The sequence below is a fragment of the Giraffa tippelskirchi genome, chromosome 5 (assembly GCF_054371585.1).
Source record: "Giraffa tippelskirchi isolate mGirTip1 chromosome 5, T2T-mGirTip1v1.2.pri, whole genome shotgun sequence".
Classification (NCBI taxonomy): domain Eukaryota; kingdom Metazoa; phylum Chordata; class Mammalia; order Artiodactyla; family Giraffidae; genus Giraffa; species Giraffa tippelskirchi.
Window position 1 is genome coordinate 125,865,724 of NC_137279.1, and position 23,853 is coordinate 125,889,576.

Sequence of the window (23,853 nt, forward strand, 5' to 3'; positions counted from 1 at the left end):
CATATGATTTAAAGAAAATGCTGTATATCTCAAACTTTTAAGTTAAAAATTTAATCTTAATATATATAAATATTGAATCACTATGTTGTACATCTGTTAATATAATGCTGTGTGTCGACTATATACCAATTAAAAAAATGTAATCTTTTTTGCAGAGAATCTGATGTTTTAAGTTCCTTAACAAATTTTAAAGCATCATTATTTAAAGGGAAGTTACATTTCCTGGTCCTAAGAACACAAAGAAAACTGCTGATAACATAAAACCAACAGCCCCATAGCTTACAGTCCAAGGGGCCTAGAATACTAAAATTAGTAAAACATTGTTCTTAAAAACTTCAGCAATGCCATCACTCTTTTTTTTCTCACATCATATACAAACACTCAAATGTCACCAAAAATGGAGTCATCTTGAACCCCTTACAAGAGGAGTATTTTTAGAAGCTCCCTCAAACACTGTCATAACAAAGTTAATGCACAGGAATTCACAACGCACACAAACATTGGAAATTATTCACTCACTCTCAAACTTTCTTTCTCAACCTTCTCAGACTCACTTCACCAGGGGCTTTCTGGGCTATGAGACTAAGTGACCACACCCTTCTTGGAGACTTCCTCTCCGAATTTCCCTCACTAGCCCTCTGGCAGTAGAGGGAATCCTAAGGATAGAAATGAAGGAGTCAGGGGGCCATGAGGACAAAGTGGAAGTAAGACATCCCAGGTTCTTTAGTCCTCTGTTCTCCAGTTCTTCCTAGAACAGCCTGGACAAGAGGGATATAAAATATCATTCTAAAAGGAAGACTACTCCTGGGTTCCCCACTCTGGAAGCAAGTTCTTGTCTGCACTTGAGTCTACCAACTTCATATATTAATATTTACCTTGCAAATGATCAGGAAGTGTTTCTTTTAATTACCAAACAAATACGGTTTACTAAAAATAGAAATCTACATTGTATAGAAATTCCCTATATTATATCCCAGAAAGATAACGATCCAGTCTTGTTTTAAGTGCCTCCAATGATGTGGAGATGATGGAATTCCAGTTGAGCTATTTCAGATCCTAAAAGATGATGCTGTGAAAATGCTGCACTCAATATGCCAGCAAATGTGGAAAGCTCAACAGTGGCCACAGGACTGGAAAATGTCAGTTTGCATTCCAATCCCAAAGAAAGGCAATGCCAAAGAATGTTCAACCTACAGCAGAATTGCACTCATCTAACACGCTAGCAAAGTAAAGCTCAGAATTCTCCAAGCCAGGCTTCAGCAGTACATGAATCATGAACCTTCAAATGTTCAAGGTGGATTTAGAAAAGGCAAATGAACCAGAGATCAAATTGCCAACATCTGCTGGATCATTGAAAAAGCAAGAGTTCCAGAAAAACATCCACTTCTGGCTTTATTGACTACACCGAAACCTTTGACTGTGTGGATCAAAATAAACTGTAGAAAATTCTGAAAGAGATGGGAATACCAGACCACCTGACATGCCTCCTGAGAAATCTGTATGCAGGTCAAGAAGCAACAGAACTGGACATGGAACAACAGACTGATTCCAAATTTGGAAAGGAGTATGACAAGGCTGTATATTGTCACCTGTTTATTTAACTTATATGCAGAGTACATTATGAGAAATGCCAGGCTGGATGAAGCACAAGCTAGAATCAAGATTGCCAGGAGAAATAGCAATAACCTCAGATATGCAGATGACATCATACTTATGGCAAAAGTGAAGAAGAACTAAAGAGCCTCTTGATGAAAGTGAAAGAGGAAAGTGAAAAGGTTGGCTTGAAACTCAACATTCAGAAAACTAAGATCATGGCATCCAGTCTCATCACTTCATGGCAAATAGATGGGGAAACAATGGAAACAGTGACAGACTTTGTTTTGGGGGGCTCCAAAATCACTGCAGATGGTGATTGCAGCCATGAAATTAAAGATGCCTGCTCCTTGGAAGTAAAGCTATGACCAACATAGAGAACATATTAAAAAGCAGAGACATTACTTTGCCAACAGAGGTCTGTCTAGTCAAAGCTACGGTTTTCCTAGTAGTCATGTATGGATGTGAGAGTTGGACTATAAAGAAAGCTAAGCACCAAAGAATGGATGTTTTTGAACTGTTGGGTTGGAGAAGACTCTTGAGAGTCCCTTGGACTGCAAGGAGATCCAACCAGTTCATCCTAAAGGAAATCAGTCCTGCATATTCATTGGAAATACTGATGCTGAAGCTGAAACTCCAATACTTTGGCTACCTGATGCAAAGAACTGACTCATTTGAAAAGACCCTGATGCTGAGAAAGATTGGAGGTGGGAGGAGAAGGGGACAATAGAGGATGTGATGACTGGATGGCATCACCGACTCGATGGACATGAGTCTGAGTAAGTTCCGGGAGTTGGTGATGGACAGGAAGGCCTGGCGTGCTGCAGTCCATGGTGTCGCAAAGAGTCAGACACTACTGAGTGACTGAACGGAATGATGTGGAGGAGCTCACCGACTCCCAGGACAGCCCAATTCCTGGTGAGGCTGAGTTAATATCTGAAAGCACATTCTTAGGCTGAATTGAATTTTCTACCTTATTTTTAAATAGCTGCCATTTATACATTCATCATGATGTACCAGTGATCAGTTCTTCATACAAGACTTCTAACTAAATGTCAAAAAAAACCCTACAAGGCAGATGTTATCCCACTTTCAAGTTGAGGAAAATAAAGCTCAGGAAATTTAAGTGACCTGCCTAAGATCACAGTAACACTAGCATTTGCACTCAATGTGGTTTTCCATAATATGCCATACTGCTTTCCACAACAAAGCAATTAAATTATTGGAAATAGAAACATTAACTATTAAATAAAGTATCATCCTTTAAAATGGCATACCTTTGGGGCATTTACATATGGCCTCTCTCCAAACAGCTGGAACAGCTCCTGTTAGGCAACAGAACAATGATATATTTTCTTTTCTCCCAGTTTGGAAGACATAGACAAGTGCCTGGATATTAAAATCTGCCCAAATGAAAAGATACGTGAATATGAACGAATCCACCGTGTATCCTTCTTCTCATCTGTGTATGAATACGTGCGTGCACACACACACACACACATATACCTACATACACAGGAATCAGGAAAACCTGATTTGTCATCCCCACATAAATGATTGAGGTTTCCCCCACCCACTTCCCACGGGAAGGAGCCATAGTAAACTCCAATGGTGTTGGTAGGTTGGAGAAGATGGAGAGGAGGGGAAAGTGAGAGAAAAGAACTGCAAATGTGAGGCTCATATACCAGTGCATGCGTGCTAAGTAGTTTCAATCATGTCTGACTCTGTGCAACCCTATGGACTGTAGCCCATCAGGCTCCTCTGTCCATGGGATTCTCCAGGCAAGAATACTGGAGTGAGTTACCACGCCCTCCTCCAGAAGACCTTCCCAACCCAGGGATCAAACCAGTCTCTCTTACGTCTCCTGCATTGGCAGGCAGGTTCTTTACCACTAGCACCACCTGAGAAGCCCCTATATACCAACACTATTGCTAAATGAGTAGCAGTATCCAAAAAACCAAAAGAGTGCCCCACCCCACCAAGCCACAAGGCCTGGGGGGAGAATGTATGGCTGAATAAGGCCATATCCTTGCCCCTAAAGTTATGAGCTAGTGGGCAAACACCAACAAATAGCTCCACTCACAGTGAGCCCACTACAGTTCCTATCTGTAATCTCTGTTGACTACAGTAGAGAGGGCAGAAGCAAGGAGATTGAATGTGACCAATGGTCTATCAGTGGGGCTGTCAGGTCCTCCATGGAAGAACACAGCTAACCCTATGCTGCTAAAAATCTGTGGTTCTTATGCCAGATCCTTTTTGTACACTGATACTAAATGTGGTTAATGAGTCTGAATGGAGCTTAATAAAATCTCCTAGTGGGTGATTTCTATTCTATATGGCTATTATTTTCATATATTATTATTATTGGCAAAATCATGAAATGTATAACAGTCTTTCTCAGTCTTCAAACCTATGTAACTTCCAGAAGTATAGCATTCACCTGAAACCTACAGCATAAAGCTCAACAACTTGCTATCACAATGCCGAGTCTAGAATGGCCAAATGTCTCTCTTTGCCTGGGACTGAGGGGTTTCCAAGGATGTGGTGCTGAAACTGGCATGGTCTTCAGTGAAACCAAACTGCTGGCCAACCTATCCAGGCCATCTCTTGATTTAGCAGCAGACTCCTTCCATGTGCACTGATCCATACCTCCCACTCGATAGGTTTATGAAAGAGGACCAGGGAATCCACTCAGGTACACTAAGAAATAAACCAACTGATCAAATAAGGGGGAAATGGAAGAGGAGAGTAATATCGGTGCCAGGAGACACGTCAGAAGGAACATTTACTGCCAGCGCCTGCCACACACAGAAGAGAGAGCCCTGTCATGGGACCTGATTGATGTGGTGACATTCCCTTAGCTTCAATATACAGCAGCAATACATTTTTACAAAGCTGCAACCTTCTCCTCTAAAAGGAAAATACAATAATAAATTACTGAAAAAGTTAAGTATATATATCATTCTAGAGCTCTGTTTTGTGTTCAGAGAACACTGCAAAAGCAAATTAAATAACTGTCAAAAATGAATATATATATGTAAATATGAATAAATGTATGAATATATATATATATATGTATATTCTTCATTCCTTCAGCAAAATGTCTACTGGGGGCCTCCTACACACCAGGCTCTGCGTGTGGCTCTGGGGACCCACAGAGATGCAAAGGACTCTGTTCTTTTCTGTTAGGCATCTTATTTAAATCCTCTACTGTGTTCATAATATCCACTTCCTAGTTTGGGGCTATTCTAGCCTACATAGACCTGTTCTCTAGGGCTTGGGCCTTGCACAGAAAACATTCTGTAATTCAATTGCCTCATTTACCACTGTTCCCTTAAGAAGAAACCATAGCAGATGTATTTTTAATACATTCAGTTTATATTTTCTTCCTTGGGAGCCTATTTCTGTCCACCAAAATAGCATAGCATCAGGTAGCATAGATGCATCCAAGATAAATGAAGGTGGAAATCCCAACAGGAGGAAAATTATTGTTTGAGCCATTACCTACCACTTCTTGTCTTGAATCAGGTCTGAAACCATTTCCTCCACTCCTCATTGTCATTACCTTGGTTCTAAAGTCTTTATGGCTCTATCCTGCACCTGGAGTTGCAACCATCCTCTCAAAATTCAGACCAGGAAACACAAGAGGAGACCCAACCCTGCTGATCAGAATAACACATTCCTATCTGTTATCTGACATCACCCTCTTTTCTGCTAAACTCAGACACCACTCCATTGTTTTAGCTGATGATGCCTGACAGGGGAGATGACTGATTCAAGTGACAGACAGGGTTTCAATAGAGAGAGAAGCCTGTTTAAGCTCTGGCCTGTCTGCTCCAGTAAATCTCCAGTTTTATCAGCTGGGAGCAACTGGCTCATTTCGCCTAGATCAGTGGCAGTCCATCTTTTTACAGCCCCTTGTCAGGGACAGACTTCAGGTGCCTTGGCATGCCAGGTCTGATATGAGTCAAACCCAGTGTGAACAAGGATTAACCTATACAATTGTCTGAGATTCCCTATAAGTGTATTCCAAGCAGAGACTGGAGAAAACTATAAACTCGATTAAACAAGGTAAACTTTTCTGTGTTCCTGGGCAGTGTGCATTTCATCTGCATTCCTTCAGCAGTGTGAATAAACATAACCATTGACCTGGGCAGCTCGAGCCTGCACAGTGCAATGCGAGAAGGAATATTTGAATGTCATCCTGGCAAAACTGGACAGCCTGTCAGAAACATGAAAATGGCTTTTGAAATCTGCATGTCTGTGTGACGGTATAAAATATTCATACCTCAGATTAAAATATTTTATTGAATTAATATTGATTTATGATTAATTTTTAAATAGATTCATATTTCATGAGGCAGTCACAATGAACCTACCAATTGGGCCTCAGCAAGTGAAACCAATTACACAAATCGTTAAGGAGGCAACCAAGAAAGCAACTCTCAACGCCTGGGAAGAGAAAAAAAGAGTGAGAAAATCCGTCTTTAGGATAAAATAAACAGAGAGGTATATAGTGACCAAAAAAAAAAAAAAAAAAAAAAACCTCCCCTGCTTGCTTTGATATAGGTTTTTCTTCTTCATGTATGCCATTGGGGTACAATCCCCCTACCAATTTTTTAAGAAAAATATCTATGTTTGGCCTCATGTTTGAAAATCTCACTACAGTGACTGTTTTTTCAAAATTGTAATTAACTCTCTTCTTCCAAGAGAAAACTGTAATAATAATAGCTACCAAAAAGTGAAGCTTCCTTAAGAGTTCCTCTCTTCTGGTATTGGGCAAAAGACTTTCAGAAAAGTGCTGACAGCTGAAAACAAAAGACATTGATTGCTCTGCCCAATTAGCATCTTCAGACACAAGGCAGCAGCAGGTAAGACGAGGGCTGCCAAGTGCTTTCGAACATGTTCTCTTTCAATCTCAGTCCAGAAAATTAACTTTTCACCCCTCAGCTCTCCTGTTATGCTTTCCATAATCATACCTGTACATTTCATGTCTGAAAACTATCCCATCATTTCATTGAGTTCCCTTTTGGAAAGAAACTGTCTTCTAATTTATACAAGATATTTTTACAGCCTAAGCAACAGACCCACTTCATCTTTATTCATTCTTCTTTTCTTTTTATATCTCATTCATGTTTTCATTTTCTTATTTAAACATGCTAAATTGGGCCACCTTTGCTCAGTTTATTACAGTCAGTCCTTTTTTGCATAAAATGCCAGTATGTAAAGTTATAGGACAAAATAAGGATATTCTTTACTTTGTGATGAAGAGTTTTAATGTGAGCAAGAAGGTTTCAAAAACCATGGGAAATCTGCAGGAGATGCTAGACTGGGTAGCACAGCCACATGGGGCTGAGATGATACCCAGGGTCTCCTAATTAGATAAAGCCATTGTTTAGATTCAGACAATACCTGTTTACAGTTCAATAAACAACTTGTCACAGTTGCTTGCTCAAAGCAGACCTAGATGTCAATGCAAACAGTTAGTACAGAGGTAGTGAAATAAATTGGTCTCCTGAGTAAATAAATTGAGCAGCAATGTGAAACTGCCTCATCAGTACAGAAGAAGATAATCATTTATAAAGGTTTAAAATGGTGTTTCATAAGTATTGACATTTAGAGAGATGTCTTTCCCCATCTAAATGCCTACCCCCACCTTTTCCTATTTTCACCAGCCACTAAAAAGAAAAATTAAACAAAAAGAGAGAATGAAGTATGTCTGGGGTCATTTCATCAAAGTTTCATAATATGTCCTATATAAAATTTAACAAATTTCTTAAAAATACTTGTCCTTGAAGGTAAATTCTGGATATGTATGGCACCTGCCTTCAAGGATTTGCCATTCTCTCATCATAGAATGGAACCAGACCAAAAGATAAGACAATGGAAAGGTCATGTGGTCAAACATCTGGGTTTTGTTTTTGCTATCATTTCTTGTTGATGAATGACAAAGGGAAAACCAAAAAAAAAAGAAAGAACAGAGTTGAGGGGTACACCTAGAAGCCCTAGTCAGGGAGAAGAAGTGACTTGTTTTATGGGGATAAGGACCATATAAAGTAGCACTCCCTTTTTGAAAGATCTTTGAAAGAAAGTGTCTGTACCAGAAGATGTGACTAAAGAACTGAATGCAAGGTATTTTGAAATAAATTGCTCTGCATGCACATTGAGAAATCACAGAAACCCCCATGCACATGTAAACATCAGAAAGCAGAGCAGCACATTCCACTTCTTTAGGTGTTGTAAGAAAAGAAGGCATTGACATTTGCTCACCACCGTCTAAAGCTCCAACTATAACAGACAATATATGCCACCTCACTGTAGGGCCAGAAGGAATAATCCAGAGATATTCAGTCAACGTTATCTGAGAGGGCAGGGAGAGGTGGGAAAACTAAAGATCTATATGTTTAAAAGAGAGCAGAAGTCTTATTCTCGCTTTCTTTCATTCTTTCCTCCTCTCTTTCTTTTTAACCTGACCTTTATGTATCACCCCACAGATCCTAAGTAAAAGAGCTCTTGCCCTAAAAAAAAAAAACAATCTTCCTTGGTGGCTCAGACGGTAAAGAATCTGCCTGCAATACAGGAGACCTGGCTGTGACCCCTGTATCAGGAAGATGCCCTGGAGAATGTAATGGCAACCAACTCCAGTATTCTGGCCTAGAGAATTCCATGGGCAGCAGAGCGTGGAGGGTTACAGTCCATGGGGTCGCAAAGAATTGGACATGACTGAGTGACTAACACTTTCACTTTACCCCCAAAATGGTAGAGTAGGACATCTCCTACTAGATTAATTTTAACCATCATAGCACTTACTTTCTAAGAATTCACTTTACCTGCCCATTATTGAAAACATACTGAATTCTGCCTCAATGAATCTATTTCCCCTAAACACGGAATCTAAAAAAAAAAAAAAAAAAAAAAAATCACACTTGAAATCTGTAGCAACAGAAGGCTTTTTTTTTTGAACCAAGAAAATAAAACTAGATTGCAGTGGCACCCCACTCCACCACTCTTGCCTGGAAAATCCCATGGATGGAGGAGCCTGGTAGGCTACAGTCCATGGGGTTGCAAAGAGTCAAACATGACTGAGTGACTTCACTTTAACTTTTCCCTTTCATGCACTGGAGAAGGAAATGGCAACCCACTCCAGTATTCTTGCCTGGAGAATCCCAGGGACGGCGGAGCCTGGTGGGCTGCCGTCTATGGGGTCGCACAGAGTTGGACACAACTGAAGCGACTTAGCAGCAGCAGCAGCAGTCAATACTATTATAAACTCCAATGATCCTTCCTGAGATGAATATTTAACATCTGCCCTTGTAACTCACAATCATCGTATTCCTAGCTCTTTACAACCACACCTGCATTTTCAGTTGGAGTTCACAAACTGACTATGAGATTTCTTTCACTGGCATTTATGTTGTGGTCACAGACCTGAGAGCACATAATGCCAGGATTACTGCTGACCTGCCCTTCATGGAAATCTGAGCTCAGTGGTGTCTTTATAAAATGTTAGCTTTCAACGCTACTTTAGACAAAATTGGCAGTGGATGTAGGTTTTCCACCTCTATTCCCAGCTTCCATGTTCTGAGACAAAATCTCATTTACTCCATACTTCTCTAGAGGACTCAGTGCTCTCAGTCGCCTCCCCTTTCAAAGCCTCTTCTTGGGAAGGCTCAGCAGTGCAGAGAGAAAAGATAAGGAACTGGGATAAGAAAACCCAGGTTCAAGCACCATCTCTTCATGGCTGTGTAACATGTTCAAGCCTCTTTACCTCTTCAGTTTGCATTCTTCATGTAGAAAATAGGGATAATACAATCATTTGCTTCCCAGAGAGGAGAAGTTACAACTACAAAAAAAAATAATAATAATAACCTAGATTAAAGAGCTTTGAAACTTAAAGGGCCAATCAGGTGCCACTTCCATAAATGATTATTCATTCACTCAATTTACCTGAATATCTACTGTTTGACGCTGGATACAGTGATGAAAATGATGATGTCTCTGTCCTTAGAGACAGAATAATAGAGAGTGTCATGGAAAAAATAGTGTTAATAGTATTTGATTAGAACCGTAATAGAGGTATTGATCGAATGCTATGGGACCAAAGATATATTTTGGAGGCAAATCATGGAAATTTTGTTATTATTACAGTATATACAAGTAATTTTATATACATTATATATATTAGATGTAAAATAGGCAAATGTTAAGGCCCAGCTCTTAGCAAGTGAGAATAGACTTTAAAAGTGTTAAACCCAGTTCTAACACTTCTACTTTAAGTCTTAACCAGCAATGAGGGGAAGTGGAAAAGGATCACCTGGACCCAGTCACCTCATATCCAGTGCCTCCAAGTCACATGGAAATCGTCACTTCAGTTAAGGCAGATTCTCCCTGCTTTTAACTGTGGAACTGAATGGTTAGAACCATCTTAAGTCAGTTTACACCATTCTCCTTCAGCTACATTTTTGGGATCTTGATGCAAATATGTTAACTGAAAAAAAACCACTTCAGATGATGAAACTATTTATGATTTAGGGGTTGGGGAGTCCTGCAGGGAAGGTATTTGTGCAGACTCTTCCTCAGTTCACCCTCCCATGCTGGTAATCCCCAAACTCATCTCAGCTACAAACCTCTTCACAGTGAGCCTACCAGTTCCTACTGGTGGATGCTATGGATGGGTCTCTAGCCAGACCACACAGTCAATTCCAAAACCAGACTCGTCTCCAACGCTAAGAAACTGCTCTCATCCTGTTTCTTTCCTCTGAGAAGATGTCACCATTTACTCCATTACTCAAGCAAGAAAGCAAGAATTCCTTCCTCACTCTTCCCTTTATCTTATCTCCCTCTGTCTCCCAGCTCCACTAAACCTTGTCAATTCCATGGCCTTACCATTTTTTATACCTATACCCTTTTCTCCTTCCTTCTTTGATTGCCAGAGTTCAGCCTGCATCACTTTTTATATCAAATCAGAAATACCTCCTAACTAACTCCCTGTCTCTAATCTCACTTCCTATAATTCATTCTCCAAATGCTCCCAAAATGACAGTGACCTTTAAAAGCCAAGAAAGATCATGTAGCCCTCCTTCTTCAAATCCTTCAAAGGCTCTCCACAGTTTACAGAACACAAAGCAAAATTCTTAAAATGACATAGAAGACCCTAAATTATCTATGCTTGTCTTGACTTCAAAGTTTTTTATAACTCCTTGACTCTTCCATGTGCTTTCATAACACTTTGCCTCTGCTCTTACTGAATCCCTTTGCCTGCAAAGCCTGCCTCCCACCTCTAACCCCCTGCCCTAACAAACACCTACTCATTTGCCAAGGCTTATTCTAAACACTCCCTTCTCTAGGAATCTGTATTTATCTCACCAGAACTCTGAGGTAGAATTAACCATCTCGTCCTTTGTGCCTTCCCCTTGCACCTTGCCCACATATTTAAAACATGTCTCCCTTCTCCTGGAGAGAGAGTTCTCCAATGACAAGGTCCATACCAACTTACTTTGTTTACCCAGAACCTAGTACAGTATCCAGCACATATTTGGCACTCAATCAAAGTTGAATGAAAAAATGAATGAAATATGCAACCCATTCCAGGAAAAGAAGTTTCATGTATCACATATGCCTGAAAAGTGTGTGGTAAATAGTAAACACTCAATAAAAATACTTGAATGAATGATCAAGAAAATGAATGGATCATTTTTAACTTTGTCAGTAAACTGACAATCAGGTCACTGTTTTCTACATAAGCCTTCTCCATATATTGTTTTCTGTAATGTATCAATGACCACAGCACGCTAAGGTCATGTGCATTGTGCCTCTATAAAATGATGACACTGATTGGAGATGGCCTTGCAGGCTAATTGTGTCATTTGAAAGCTCCTTGAGGGCTTGCTTCTTAGTGTCAACCTTCTCAAATATATTCCTAAGAACTCAACACTAAAAATTCCTTTGTTTCTCCACTCGACTGCTGAACAACTAACCTAAGGCAGGAAAAATTCTACTAACCCAGGAGAAAACATAAACACATATTCTATTCCTAGTATGTTTAGATCTCTGAGATTTACATAAAAATTCAGGGTTAACTTTATAAGTATGCAGAATAGACACTTTCTAGAGGTGAGATGAACTGTCAACTGTTTCCTACTACTGGCATACAGGAATGCTGGGATTTCTATTACAAAATGATAACCTTTGGCTTCTCAATCTTCAAGAGAATCCTTTTAAAATTCAGAAAATCCTGGATAGAAGCAGTGGTGGGATTTTGCCTATACATACTATCAGTAAGGCCAGGGTAGTTGTTTATGGGTGGCAAAGATTCTGATGACTCGGTGCTAGCCTATTACCAGCTGTTAAACGTATAGGCTATTACTGCAGCCCAGAAGGAACCTCAGCCTGAGCTTCACTTTCCTAGATTTAGAAACAGAAGTGCTTTATAAATCATCCAGTACCATCTACATTACATTTAAGAGATTTATTTTATGCGTATATTCCTACATTCATTTATTCATTCATTCAACCAGTATTTGCTGAAGTTTGGCCTACTCTGTGCCAAGCACTCCTCTAGGGACTCAGGACACAAGGATGAACAAAACAGACAACAACCCACGCCCTCATATGGCTTACATTATACTGGGGAGAGACAGATGATCAACAATGCATATGTAAAATGCATTTTTCACCTGGCTTCTTGGGTTTGTTCAATAATGATTATTGTTCTGAATAAAGACAAAACAGAGAAGAGTGATAGAACATGCCAGGCACTAAGTCAAGGGGGCTCCAATTTTAAATTCAATTATCAGGGAAGTCCTCACTGAGAAGGTGGCATTTGAGAGAAGACTTGAAAGAGGAGAAGGAACAAACAATGCCAATATGTGAGCAAGAAGGCTATCATAGGCAGAGGGGAAAGTTAATCCAAAAATCATGAAGGAGGAATCTGTATGATTTGCTAAAAGAAAAACCAAAGAGGGCAGTATGGAGAAGACAAAGGGAAAAGAATTAAAAGATGAGGTTCAGAGGATTAGTGAGAAGCCCGATCATCAAAGATCCTTTGTAAATATTTTAAAGACAGGTTTTTGCTCTGAGTGAGGCAAGGGGCAATTGGAGAGTTTTGGGCAGAAGAGTGACATGCTCTGACTTCATTTTTAAAGGATCATGTTACAAAGAGACAAGGGTGGGGCAGGGATGGAAGCAGATAAATCAGGTGGGAGTATATTCCTTTGATCAAGCTGAGAGATGACAGTGGTATGGACTAGGATAGCAGTGGCAGTAGACAGTAAGAAGTGAGCAGATTCTAACAGTAGAGCCAATGGAATTTGGTAACAGATTGATAGAGAGGAATAAGAGAAAGAAAAGGACCAGAATAACTCTGAGGGGTTTTGGCCTAAGCAACTAGAAGGATGGTGTTTTCATCAACTGAAATGGAAAGATGGAGGAAACTAAAAGCTTGAGAGAGTTATATGAATCAGGAGCTTAGTTAGGGGCATATTATATGTGAAGTATAAATTAGACATGCAAAGAGTAGAGAAAATGAACACACAGAGTAGTTGTGAATTATATCATGTCATCCAATCACAAAGGCACCGTTAGAGCAGGACACAAAACAGCACCTGGGGAAGCAGAAGAAGGAGATCCCTAAAAGGAAAAGCAGGACAGAGATAAAGATAAGTTCAGCCCTCCCCACTGTTTGGCCAGGAAGTGGGTAGTCAAGCCAAATAAAAGCTCTTCAACCAGAAGAGGAACTAGAAAATCTTACCCAATTGCTAGTTTTTAATGTTCATTTTTCCATTAAATTCCTGATCATATTTCCTGAATTTAACATTAAGCATCCCTTAAAGGGTGTGCAATGAGAATGTAAAGAGAGCATGGGTGTGAGCTAAAATGGCAGAAATATATTTGAGCTGCTCTACCTACTTGGGATGCAAACCCTCCCTGGAAACCAAATACCAGAGCAACTTAGAGCTCCTGATGGCAGGTCCCAGAGCTTAGACTGGAATAAAACCTGCCTAAGAATTGTAAAGTAGCTAGGATTGGATGACGGCTTTGAAGACAGGAGTGAGAAAAAACTGACCATGGGGGCTCCTTGTTCAAAGACTAAGGTTCCAGACTATTCCTGTGATGCCAAAGAGATTCTAAAGAGTGCGCAATTCATAAACTTCCTCAAAGCTGCAAACCTCGGATTTCCCTGGTGGGGCAGTGGCTTAAACTCCACGCTCCCAATGCAAGGAGCCTGAAGTTCAGTCCCTGGGTGGGGAATCAGATCCCACAGGCCTCAATGAAAAGTTCACATCCTGCCACTAGAAATCCTGAATGCCACAAAAATTGAAGATGCCACATGCCACACGCCACACTAAGTCCTGGCATGGCCAAATGAATTCATTCTTAAATAATACACATTAAATAAACAAATAAAATCTTGATATTAAAAAAAAAGAACACTCAGGAAGTCACTTGGTCCAGCTCAGACCAGAGTAAGCCTTACAGAACAACTATAAACTGGAGAATAATTACCAGATTTTCCAAAACAACATGGTGGAGGAGAAGGAAGAGAGACTGAACCAATATCAATTGGCCTGATAGAGACTTCCAGGTATACAACCTCTGTACATCCTCTGTTCCCACATATCCAATGGGTCATCGGGGGTCTAAAATACATGATGACCCCAAATGATTTCAACTTGCCAAACCTTCATCCCATTGAAATCCATCTATCACAAATCTGTTTATCTTGAGTACTTTTCAAATACAGTATATCCAATTAATATCAGGCACCAGCCACGTACTGTGAAGAGGTAACAGGGATCTGGACCACATAAGATGACCTTCACAGTTCAGCATGAAGAATTAAGCAGGAAGATTTGAGAGGTGGTACCTGAAAGAAAAACATAAACCAAAATCAAGCTGTGCCAGTTAGTTACCTATTGTTTCTCTGTGTCAAATAACCTATCCATACTCTGCTTCTTTGCACTATAATTTCAGTAGTCTCTTCCCAGGTAGACCCCTGTTTCGTTTCTGTCAGCAAAAGAGATTGGTGTGAAACTGAAAGACAGGAGGAGGGAAGAACAAACTCTTTTCTATTTATGGTTCCTGTAAGTTTTCCTCGAGCAGCAGAAAACAGAGAACATACCAACAGAGGACAAGATGGTTGGATGCATCACTGATTCAATGGACATGAGTTTGAGCAAGCTCTGGGAGATGGTGAAGAATAGGGAAGCCTAGTGTGCTGTAGTCCACAGGGTTGCAAAGAGTTGGACATGACTGAGCAATTGAACAACAATACCAACAATGCTACACCACTCAGCAGCACAACCACAAGCCACCATGCCCCTTCAGTGATGGAGTACCAGAGACACCATGCACCTCTCAGAGGACACCAGTCTCACTGCATCTCTTCCTCAGAAAGCTGAAGATTAGCCAAGTGGTAGCCTCCTGAGAGATTTCACACAACCACCACAGGACATCCATCACTCAAAGTCAGCATGCTGGCCACAAATACCAGTGCTCTTTTTTTCCTTCAATCCCAAAAGTAGCAGCAGCTTTCTACAGTACTAATATGGGGCTTACTTTGGTATTCCCTTCCCGCTCTTTCAGTCTTCTAATGTCAGTGTGTGATAGTATAAAATATGTCACAAATTCTTGAACACTGCTCTCTTCAAAAGGTGGACCCTAATTCATCTCCCCTTGACTGTGGGCTGGACTTCGTTAGTTGTTTCAGATGAGCAGAATATGACAGAAATGATGGTATGTGGCTAGGTCATGAAAGGTATCGTGGTTTCCTCCTGTTCTTTCTGTTAGATCACTCTCTCTGAGGGAAGCCACTGCCATGTCACAAGGACATTCAAACAGCCTTGTGGGGAGGTCAATGCAATGAGCAACTGAGGCCTTTTGCCAACTGTCAGTGAGAAGCTGAGGCCTCCTGCCAATAGCTATGAAAGCACGCCATATTGGAAACAGAGCCTCCATCCCCAGTTGAGTCTTCAAGTAGCCAACATCACACCCAACAATTGGACTAAAAGTTCATGAGAGACCTCAGCTGCTCCTGGATTTCTGAAGCTCAGAAACTGTGTGAGATAATAAATCTTTATTGCTTTAAGCCATTAAATTTTGAGGTAATTGGTTATGCCACATCAAGTAACTAGGATGCCAAGTAACCAATTCCTTACATTAAAGCCCTCCTCATGAAATATCTACCATAGTTTATTTCTGAACCTTGACTGATATGGTACTTGGTAACATAAGTGGACTCCAGAAACTGACCCTCAAAGATAGAATTCTGTCACTGGATTATGTACCTCTTTAACTTCGAACACAAGTGGTAATCCTCTTGTCAACGGCAAATGGGAGACTGATAATCTGCATCAGGCAACAGTATCAAAATGACTTAAATTACTACCTATGGCCATTTAGGATGAACCTTCTATTGAAGGTAAGACTTTGAGTGACAAAACTGCTCAGGAACTTGACAGTTGCAGTAATAATCGTAACTTCAAGAGCTAAGAATGAGCTTTCTCTGACATCAAGACATAAGAGACCAGAAATTGTCTTTGGTGGCCATAAAAGAACCTCTTATTTCTTGGAGTCTTAAGGCAGATGTGTGTCCTCAGTGGCTCAGTCATGTCCGACTCTTTGTGACCCCATGGACCGTAGCCTGCCGGGCCACTCTGTCCATGGAATTTCCAGGCAAGAATACTGAAATGCGTTACCACTTCCTCCTCTAGGAGATCTTCCTGACTCAGGGATGGAAACTGTGTCTCCTGCATCTCCTGCATTGGCAGGCAGATTCTTTACCAGTGAGCCACCTGGGAAGCCCATAAAGCAGATACAACTAAACAAAATATAATTTTGAGTTGCAGAATTACAATATGAAATGAATTTAGAAACAAAAATTTTACATGAAATTTTATAAATTCTTTGGAAGAAACTAATGCCTGACATCTGGAAAGAAGAAATTTTGTTCAACTTAGACAAGATTGAGTTAAATTTTTAGTCTAATATCCCTGAGCCGCAGTTCAGTTCAGTCTCTCAGTCATGTCCGACTCTTTGCAACCCCATGAATTGCAGAACGCCAGGCCTCCCTGTCCATCACCGACTCCTGGTGTCTACCCAAACCCATGTCCATCGAGTTGGTGATGCCATCCAGCCATCTCATCCTCTGTCGTCCCCTTCTCCTGCTGCCCCCTATCCTTCCCAGCATTAGGGTCTTTTCCAGTGAGTCAACTCTTCGCATGAGGTGGCCAAAGTATTGGAGTTTCAGCTTCAACATCAGTCCTTCCAATGAACACCCAGGACTGATCGAGCCTTACTTGCCAGCAAAAGCCATTTCCCACATTTTGAAGAGGGTAGCCTTATCATACTTAAAGACCCTGTGATAACCTTCTCCATGGCTGATGTCTTCCAAAAGGATGTCTATTCTCCTCATCACCTCTCATTGCCTCATGACTACTCAGTTCTCAACATACTCTAGGAACGCAAGTGCCAAGTCATATTTGGGAGGAGAGTTCACATTCCAAATGAACAGCAAGATTTTGCAAATACACACTGGCAGAAACTTGGAGAATCAATATGGTAGTAGATTCTAAGGTAGTTAACCCAGAAGGATGAAATATAATTTTGGATCTAATCAAATATATTTTGATGGTTTAAGTTAAAGTGAAATGATGGTTTAACTTAGAAAATTAAGTAAATGTGAGAGGTTCCAACAGTTTACTTGAATGATTACTGAAATATGAACTCCAAAGTGACCTAATTCAATCAAGATGAGATGCCAGAACCTATCTGACATAAAACAGAAGAAAAAACTGAAAGGTTTAGAAAGACCGAGACACTAGAGTGAACTGAATACCCACCATACCATGTTCCCTGAGAGAGTGCAGAGTATACTCCCTTCACTAATGCACTGTGAAAGGCATTAATGAGGGGCCACCATCCTCCTGGAAAGGTTCTGTGGTGAGTAGCTGTCTTTTTCGAGCTAGGGATGATAGTGAGAACTGATATCACTGAAAAGACTTCCTGATTGTAAAGTGGGATTCTGGAACATTCAAAACCAGGTAGTATCACTTAACTACTAAAGACAGAGTAAGCATAATTACCATAAAAAAGCATTCTGTTTGACCCGTAGATATCTTCAGTAGTAGTGACTTGGTCATGATGTTTTGATAAAACAGATAGGCAATTGCTTCTTGGTCTTTTGGCCAAGATCAAGTATAAAACAGATAGGCAACCCACAAAAATCATTATATATGTAATAAAATTATAATCAGAAAAATTCTATATATCAAGCAAGTAGGACTCTGACTTGGATCACCATAATGATGAAGCATACCTTCTCACTCAGTGAATGTTCACAGGCTGAGAGTCCTTGGACCCTATGTAGAAGGTTCACTCAACACCACCATAATTATTTCCTGGAACATTCTTCTAAGCCTTCCACAAGGATTCTTATATAGGGTAATCACACTCTGGGCCTCTCAGCCTCTCTCAAAATTACTAGTTTCTAACTCTGTTGATGCTAACTCATAATGTCACGTGGGTTGCTAGTCAAAATGGGGATTATAGAGGTCAACTGATAAAAATGAATTTTTGGACATATAACTGGAAAAATCATTCTTGTGCGTCAAACTCACAAAATCACCATTTGAGCTCTCTTGCCTGCAAAGGTAGAGCTACTATGGTATAATAGTGAGGTGTGTGTCTGTGCTCAGTCATGTCCAACTCTTTGTGACCCCATTGACTATAACTTGCCAAGCTCCTCTGTCCATAGGATTCTCTAGGTGAGAATACTGAAGTAGGTTGCCATTTCCTCCTCCAGAGCATCTCCCCAAACCAGAGATCAAACCTGTGGTTCCTAAGTCTGCTGCATTGGCAGGTGGGTCCTTTACCACTGCACCACCTGGGAGGCTCCGTAATGGTGAGGTAGCAGCCTCTGAAACTTCCTCTGCCAACCAGAGTAGTAAGCCCCAACTGATCCCTGATGGAAGTACAGAGATAACTGCCTTCATCCGAAATTTAAGCTGAAAAGATAATTTTCTTATAATATTCCAACATAATTCTCTTTTTACCCTATGTAAGAGACAGATGGGTCATGGGTTATTGTAAAGTTATTGACGATTCTAATTTCAGCAGCTACTCCTCATATAGAAACTTTAAAGGGGAAAATCAGTGCAACTTCTGGCTCCTGGTATATAACCATTAACCAAGCAAATGCCTTTTTATCTACACCAAATTGCAAGTCCTACCATAGCCAACCTTTTCTCATCTAGCAGGGCAGCCATGCACTTCAACTTCTTGTTCTATTCATCCATTGTCTGATATAACCTAGCACACAGACAACTTGATTACCCTGACATTTCACAGAAGAGCCTATCAACTACAAGTTTATTGGGCCTTATGAACAGGAACTGATGGGAGCTTTAAATATGTTAAGTAACATGTATTCCAGAGAGTGGGAAATAAGTGAAGTCACTCAGTCGTGTCCAACTCTGTGCGACCCCATAGACGGCAGCCCACAAGTCTCCTCCATCCCTGGGATTCTCCAGGCAAGAACAGTGGAATGGGTTGCCATTTCCTTCTCCAATGCAAGAAAGTGAAAAGTGAAAGTGAAGTCGCTCAGTCGTGTCCGACTCTTAGCAACCCCATGGACTGCAGCCTACCAGGCTTCTCCGTCCATGGGATTTTCCAGGCTAGAGTACTGGAGTGGAGTGCCATTGCCTTCTCCCAGTGGGAAATAAAACCCACAAATTTTCAGAAACCTGAAATTTCAGTGAGTCTTTTAGATATCCAGTCTGCCTGTTGATACCATTGATCATAGCCAGTCTATCAAGCAGAAAGTCTGAAACAGAAGATCCCAGGTGATTTCAACTATTCAACGCTTCACCTCTTTACAATCTACGTATCACAGATCTGCAGATATGGGGTATCCTCAGTATACAGTAACCAGTTTCTTCCATATCTCAAACATTTCCTGTCATATGGTAGCTCAATAGCCTTAATCGAGCATGGTTTGCCCTTGTGTTGCAATTACGGCATTAAGGAAGGTGAATTGAACAGTAGGTTGTGGGGAAGGACTTTGCAGCATCCATGGGAGTCAATAGTACAGACAGTGAGGTCCTGATGTTGTTGTTTAATCACTTGAAGGTGAAGGTGAAGATGAAGTCACTTAGTCATGTCCAACTCTTTGCGACCCCATGGACTATAGCCTGCCAGCCTCCTCCATCCACAGGATTTTCCAGGCAAGAATACTGGAGTGGGTGGCCATTTCCTTCTCCAGGGGATCTTCCTGACCCAAGGATCAAACCCGGGTCTCCCACATTGCAGGCAGACTCTTTGCCATCTGAGCCACCAGTTTAATCACTTAGTAGTGTCCAACTCTTTATGACTCCATGGACTGTAGCATGCCAGGTTTCCGTGTCCTTCACTATCTAGGTTTACCATAGCTTTTCTTCCAAGGAGCAAGTGTCTTTTAATTTTATGGCTAGAGCCGCCATCTGTAGTCATTTTGAACCCCAAGAAAATAAAGTCTTTCACTGTTTCCATTGTTTCCCCATCTATTTGCCATGAGGTGATAGGACCAGATGTCATGATCTTAGTTTTTTGAATGTTGAGTTTTAAGTCAGCTTTTTCACTCTCCTCTTTCACTTTCATCAAGAAGCTCTTTAGTTTCTCTTTGCTTTCTGCCATTAGAGTGGTATCTGTTATTGATATTTCTCCCAGCAATCTTGTTTCCAGCTTGAGCTTCATCCAGCCTGGCATTTTGCATTAGGTACTCTGCATTTCAGTTAAATAATCAGGGTGACAATATACAGGCCTTGACATACTCCTTTCCCAATTTTGAACCAATCTGTCATTCCATGTCTGGTTCTAACTGTTTCTTCTTGACCTGCATACAGGTCTCTCAGGAGTCAGGGAAGGTGGTCTTGTATTCCATCTCTTTAAGAATTTTGCACAGTTTGTTGTGATTCACACAGTCAAAGGCTTTAGCATAGTCAATGAAGCAGAAGTAGATGCTTTTCTGGAATTCTTCTGCTTTTCTTATTATCCAGCAGATGTTGGCAATTTGATCTCTGGTTCCTCTGCCTTTTCTAAATCCAGCTTGTACATCTAGAGGTCCTGATACAACAACTATTTCCTCCAGCTCTCTCACTACTAATTAATTCCCACACTCTTTCTTCCTGAATCTGGACTCAGTCTCAGAATCCTTCCAAACACAGTGTACCAAATAAGCTCCACAAATCCACCATGAAAAATAAAACCATCTGTCAAAATAGAGTGAATCCAGGTATATAGCCTTTGGATGAGAACCACAAAACTTGACTGAGCATAGGGAGCAAAGTGAAGGGTGTGAACTGGAAGAAATGTTAATATATCAGGGTAAAGCAGAAAAGATCCACAGTATCTAGTGTTGGCAGGAAGAGATCTATTACATGTACCTATTAGCTCTGACAGTGAATGAAAAAATTCCTTCTGAAGAAAGTTTATTGCATAATGCAACACCACTTCTGAGGTAGAAAAACCATGTTCTGAAGTTACATGGGAGCTATGCTTCAGTCTGCTCATGGCTTCAGGTGCAGAGTGGCTCTCTACCAACATCCACTCTGTGACAGAGTATAGCCAAAAGTGCACGGGCATCTAAGGACAAACACTGGAACTCTCTCCACCATTAGGCAAAAATCAAGAATAGTATTAATATCTACTTCACAGAGCCATAGTAAGTTTCTTTATTAAGAAATCATTTTGAACCACACTTTTCTCTGGATATATGCCTAGGAGTGGAATTGCAGGTTCATATGATAGGTCTATTTTTAGTTTTTTTAAGGAGTAGCCATACTGTTTTCCAGTATGTTCTACCAATTGGCTGTACTGATGTTCAGTACAGCACTGTTCACAGTGTATTACAGATATGGATACACTGTTCCATATCTAGCTTCCTAGATATGGAAGCAACCTAAATATCCATCAACAAAGGAATGGATAAAAAAAGATGTGATACATATATACTATGGAATATTATTCAGCCATTAAAAAGAATGAAATGATACCATTTGAAGCAATATGAATCAACCTAGAGATTGTTATACTGAGGGAAGTAAGTCATACAGAGGAGAAATATCATATGACATTCCTTATATGCAGACTCTAAAAAGAAATTATACAAATGAACTTATTTACAAAAACAGAAAGAGATTCACAGACTTAGAAAACAACTTTATGGTTGCCACAGGGGAAGAACGGGGGAAAGGATAGTTAGGGAATTTGGAATCAATATGTACACACTGCTATATATGTATAACCAACAAGGTCCTACTGTAGAGTACAGGAAACTCTGCTCAACGATATGTGGCAGCCTGGATGGGAGGGGTGTCTGGGGGAGAATGGATACATGAATCTGTATGGCTGAGTCTCTTTGCTGTCCACCTGAAACTATTACAGCATTGTTAATTGGGTATACTCCAACATAAGATTTAAATAATTAAAAAATATCTTCTTGCAAGCAAGTTAAGCAAAACTCTGAGAGCAAAGTAATGAATAAATGGAACAGCTTTATAAGGAAAGATGATTAGGCTCTTTTGTTGAAGACCTCTGGAATTGAGAAAGTTGTAGTCCGCCTTTTTTTTTTTTCCCGCTCATCATATTCCCAAAAGCAGCAAAACATTATACTTTAGAGAATCTCAAAAAACGTCTTATGAATTAAATTGGAGTTGGAAAAATATCAATTCTAAAATTTTAGTTTTTCTGTTCTGCTTTTTAAATTTGAAGATATTTCAATTTAACCAAAATATTAGACCTTTTCATTTCCCCAAATCCTTTCTTCAATCAAAGGCAAGGCGTACACTGACCAATTAATTCTGTTCTAATTCATATCAGAAGCAACACTTCCCTTAGAAGTGAAAAGTAAGCAATGCAATGCTGATAAGGATATAAAGCAAAAGAACCCTCATTTATCACTGAAAGTGAAAGTGAAGTCACTCAGTCGTGTACGACTCTTTGTGACCCCGTGGACTATAGCCTACCAGACTCCTCCATCCATGGGATTCTCCAGGCAAGAATACTGGAGTGGGTTGCCATTTCCTTCTCCAGGGGATCTTCCCGACCCAGGGATCGAACCTGGGTCTCCCAGATTGTGGGCAGACATTTTATCCTCTGAGCAACCAGGAAAGCCCATATATTGCTATGGAAATATAAAATGGTGTAGTCACTTTGGAAGACAGTTTGGTGGTTTCTTAGAAAACTAAACATATTCTCACCACGTGGTCCAGCAATCTCCTTTCTTGTTATTTACCGAAAGGAACTGAACATTTATGTTCACACAAAACTTGCACCCAGATGTTTATAGTAATTCTGTATATAACTGCCAAAACTTGGAAGTAACTAAGATGTCCTTCAGGAAGTAAATATATTAAAAAAAACAAAAACAAAAAAAACTGTGGTACATCCAAATAATGGAATAGTATTCAGCATTAAAAAGAAATGAGCTATCAAGCCAAAAAAGACATGAAGGAACCTTAAAAGCATGTCACTAAGTGAAAGAAGTCAATCTGAAAAAGCTATACAATGATAGATTCCAACTATATAACATTCTAGAAAAGGCAAAAGTATAGAGACAATTAAAAAAAAATTGTGCTTGCAGAAAGGAGAGGAAGGGATGAATAAATGAAGCACAGAGAAATTTTAGGGCAGTGAAAATACTCTGTACAATATTGTAATGATCAGTATAAGTATCAGTTTAGTTGCTCTGTCACGTCCAACTCCTTTCGACTCCATGGACTGCAGCACGCCAGGCTTCCCTGTCCATCACCAACTTGCAGAGCTTACTCAAACTCATGTCCATTGAGTCAGTGATGCCATCCAACCATTTCATCTTCTGTCGTCCCCTTCTCCTCCTGCCTTCAATCTTTCCTAGCATCAGGGTCTTTTCCAATGAATCAGTTCTTTGCATCTGGTGGCCAAAGTTTCAGCTTCAGCATCAGCCCTTCCAATGAATATTCAGGACTGATTTCCTTTAGTATGGACTGGTTGGATCCCCTTGCAGTTCAAGAGACTCTAAAGAGTCTTCTCCAACAGCACAGTTCAAAAGCATCAATTCTTTGGTGCTCAGCTTTCCTTATAGTCCAACTCTCACATCCATACATGACCACTGGAAAAACCATAACTTTGACTAGATGGACCTTTGTTGGCAAAGTAATGTCTCTGCTTTTTAATATGCTGTATAGTTTGGTCATAGCTTTTCTTCCAAGGAGCAAGCCTCTTTTAATTTCATGGCTGCAATCACCA

General features: G+C 40.3%; 1 long non-coding RNA gene across 1 annotated transcript in view; it reads right to left on the minus strand.

Moving 5' to 3' along the window:
* LOC145504894 (uncharacterized) overlaps positions 1–23,853 on the minus strand; it is a 387,770-nt gene that overhangs the window by 80,094 nt on the left and 283,823 nt on the right. Inside the window, exon 6 of the long non-coding RNA XR_014052568.1 lies at positions 14,370–14,458. This is a non-coding gene — a long non-coding RNA (uncharacterized LOC145504894). The remainder of the gene's footprint in view (positions 1–14,369; positions 14,459–23,853) is intronic.